The following is a 4,003-nucleotide window of genomic DNA, read 5'->3' as shown; positions in this document are numbered from 1 at the left end:
CCAAACCTAATCTACTCAAAATATGACTTTTAATAAAAACTCCACACATACATCAGTTTTCCAGTTCTCCCGGCGACGAGGAAGCCGATAAAAAAAGGTGGAACCAATTCATAGAAGAGGCTAAAGTGGAGGCCGCTAGGTTTTTATTTATAGAGGCAGCAGCAGCTCTCATCAACAATGATGTATAGGTGGACATGCTGGTTTGGTTTCCAAGTGGCTGCTTCTGGGAGAAATGCTGGACTGAATGGGTATGAACCGTGTAGGCCGATTTGACCACTGAACTTACTGTCGCCATGCATGATGCTGCTTGACCTTTTCACCGCGCGCACGATGATCTTGGTTAAGCAACCGTACGTTTCGATGCGGCCGGTGGTAGATTTTGTTGTCAGGCGTAACCGCGTCCTTCCGTGCCTCTTTGTCCAAGTACCCAACCACCAGGAGAAGGGACCGACTTGCCCCTCGAGCCGGTTATCTCCTTGTTCTCGAATCGAAAGAGAGAAAAGGTTTCCGTCCCCTTCTTCCTCTCGCTCCTCCCCATCTGCAAATCGCAAATCCTACCAGAAGCCGCCATGTCCCGCGATCCACAGCCCCTCCCCAAGCGCCATATCAAGCCTCTGCTGATTCCTCCTCTGAATTCTGCCTCGTTTCACCTTGCTTTCCTTCTTCCTCTCGCCCGGCAGATCTGCCTGTCCATCCAGTCTACCTGAATCGAAACCGCCTGCAGATCTTGCCGTGCCCGGCGAGCAACACCACCCGCCGATCAGTTCGCCGCACCAAGGTGCCTTCTCGATGTACCGCCGGCGAATTCCTCGGAGGACGGCGCTTGACTTTGCCTCGTGCCCGCCCTGCCGGAGCTGAGCCGTAAAGCTTCGATTTTTACGCATGGGATGTAAGCCTTCGATCTGTACGAGCCTTCAATTCGTCTATGTGCTCTATGTTACTGGTCAATTTATGTACTAACCGTTTCTTCAATCTCCAGATCGCGTGGGCTGATGGTGCGTTGACGATTTCAGTAGCCGGAGACGACGCCCAGGCTGAATATTGCCAACTTTCTTCCTGTGAGGGTAAATTCCCCTGCCTCGCCATCCCTAAGCTCTTCCTTGATGCTATTTGCTCATCTACAATTGCCATCGCTGGAATTCCGTATTACTTTTGCATGTTTATTGTTGTGCCCATGACAAATTGCATACCCGTGTTGCTTTCCCTGTCGTCATTACAGTTACAGTTTGATTTTACATGCGGGATTTGGCCATGCACCAGAAACATGACGCCATTTGATATTTTACTGTGAGCGGGGTGAATTCACCGGGACTGACATGCCTTCTCTCTCCTCCTGTGTGTAACAACGCAGGGGGCTGGTCTGCGAGATCTCGGCAACACATGCCGCCTCAACTCGGTTCTGCAATGCCTGGCCTACGCCGACCCGTTCGTGACCTACCTGCCAGAGCGAGAAGCACAAGTCCTCATGTAAGATCGATGCCGCTCAGAAATCTGTATACTCCCTGAATGGTATTATGATGTTGCCTGTGGAAGTGCCTGTACCAAGCAGTCAAACAGCCTTGGTGCTGCCTTGTTCGCATGATTCGTTTTTCGAGTAATAATGGTTTGTCTGCAACATACTTTGGTCTGGTGGTCTTCAGGCCTTTGGTAGATATGTGTGGTTCTTGATAAGCCACGGCCTGTTTGTATGTTACATTTGCATGGCATGCATTCAATCTTGGGACAGTGCCTTACTCAAATAATTAGTTTCATGTGGGTTGAAATGCTAAGCCACGGGTAGTAATATACATGCAACATTCCACTACATTGGCTGGTATTGGATTTATTTCAAGAAGCCATAACTTAAAAATTCAAGTTGAGTGGCGTACAATACCAGCCAATTTATGACTTCTTCAGACAATGTGAGTAGTGAAGCCACATGTAGTAATACACATACACCATTCCATACATATACACCGACCCGTTCGTGGCCTACCTGCCAGAGCGAGAAGCACAAGTCCTCATGTAAGTTCGATGCCGCTCATAAATCTGTACTCCCTGAATGGTATTATGATGTTGCCTGTGGAAGTGCCTGTACCAAGCAGTCAAAAAGCCTTGGTGCTGCCTTTTTCGCATGATTTGTTTTTCGAGTAATAATGGTTTGTGTGCAACTTAATTGGGGTTGGTGGTCTTCATGCCTTTGCTGGGGATGTCGGATTCCTGATAACCCACTGCCTGTTTGTATCTTACATTTGCATGGCAATATCCAGTGCTTTACTCAAAAATTTATTTCATGTGGGTTGAAATGTTAAGCCACAAGTAGTATTACATGCAATATTCCACTACATTGGCTAGTATTGGATTTGTTTCACGAAGCCATAGCTTAAAAGTTCAAGTTGAGTAGCGGACAATACCAGCCAATTTATGTCTTATTTAGACAATGTAAGTAGTGAAGCCACATGTAGTAATACACACACAATATTCCATAGATAAGCCACGATGGCACCAAAGCAGCATAGCATAGTGATGTAATAGTTATATAAACTGAGGTACCCAAAAGGAGCTAAGGATCTCACAAGGTGGAGTTCTTTCAAGCAGAAAATCTTAGACAATTGAAAACATCATAATAATTTAAGTTGAGCCACTGTTCTTTGCATACTTTAGAGTTACATATACTCAAGTTTTGACTAATAGTTTCTGTTGCAGACATAACAGGTGACTACTGTCTCTAATGGAACGAGGCCCATTGGAGAAGATTGAACTTGCTTTGATGAAACTACAGAGTTAGCAGAGTTTGCGAAGCAACATGAGGATTTTTTTACAGTAAAGGAGCTTTCCGTGGAAAATATTGCAGCTATAACAAATGTGGTGGAGCAGGTACCCATTCTATCACCCATCTTTGCCCTTGCCCCTCTGCACACATGAAGATCTGTGACTTTTGTTCATACTGATGCATGCATGTAGATTAATTTGTTAAATACTGTTTCTGCAGACATACTTGCAGGCTACAGCAAAGGAGGTCTTTTGTGAGGACGCTGGTTATATTGCAAATGCAGAGGAGCTGCTACCAGACCAACCCCCACTATCCGGTTGGATTACATAATGATGACGATGCATATCATGGCTGTTACTGGTTGCACTAAAATTTCACAAGAAAGGGAATCACAGAAGAGCTAAAAGACGGATCTACATTTTCTGCTGGGAATTAAAATAATTGCTGAAGATCAGTGGGCATCAGCATCAGAAGCTGTTCTTAGTACGGACAAATCGGATTCTGGTGAGAACTCTCTGCTTGTTATCCCAGAAATATGCAGGAACCTGGTAGACATGGTTTTAGTTCCTAGCAGAATATGTAGTTTGTACTAGGATGTATGAAACACAAGTGCTTGACAGCTTGTTTGGTTTTCCCATCCTGCAGCATATAAACGTGTGGTATTGTATATATGGGTTAGAGGTGTAGATAGTGATACAGTATTCCAATGACACGATCTTTTTAGTGGAAGTTAATTATGTGATGATATAACTGCCTCAGCCAGCTGCAAGTATGGTGCCATTACTAGTATTTAGTCATGATCTTACTGCAAAGCCAATATCACCAAACTGACTACAAGAATCATGGATATTTCTTACGTAGCAATTTTTATATATTATGTAAAAGTAATTTTTGTTATCTAATAAGGCAAGTAAGATCAGATATAGCAAATTCAGCAGTACAAGAATCATTTCCATGAATTATGATTAAATCCAAGAATCACTTTGCATTAAATTCCAACAGAATTGATCTCGGATTCACCAATAGTGGAACCCAGAAAGAATTAATTGCTCGTCAACCGAGAAAGAACAACTGCAGGTTCAGGCCGACCAAGATTTTAGAATTATTCGCTGGTCAACCGACAGACCCAAGGTAATTCGTCAGGAAGAACAGCCTAAATCTAACAATAGCACCTGCAGGGAAAATCTTTTGCAGATCCACCCAGAAAAGGTAATAATTCGTCAGGAAGAACAGCCTAAATCTAACAATCGC

The 4,003-nt window shown here is 44.1% G+C and overlaps 1 long non-coding RNA gene across 1 annotated transcript; it reads left to right on the top strand.

Moving 5' to 3' along the window:
• The first annotated feature begins 457 nt into the window (after positions 1 to 457).
• Positions 458 to 3,502, top strand: LOC124693617. Its single transcript, XR_007000114.1, has 5 exons — positions 458 to 889; positions 980 to 1,064; positions 1,352 to 1,467; positions 2,686 to 2,856; positions 2,972 to 3,502. It is a non-coding gene; the product is annotated as an uncharacterized LOC124693617 (long non-coding RNA).
• The last annotated feature ends 501 nt before the right edge of the window (positions 3,503 to 4,003 follow it).

The sequence above is a fragment of the Lolium rigidum genome, chromosome 2 (genome assembly GCF_022539505.1).
Source record: "Lolium rigidum isolate FL_2022 chromosome 2, APGP_CSIRO_Lrig_0.1, whole genome shotgun sequence".
Classification (NCBI taxonomy): Eukaryota; Viridiplantae; Streptophyta; class Magnoliopsida; order Poales; family Poaceae; genus Lolium; species Lolium rigidum.
The sequence above is the reverse complement of the archived record's forward strand: the minus strand, read 5'-3'. Positions and strand labels throughout refer to the sequence as shown.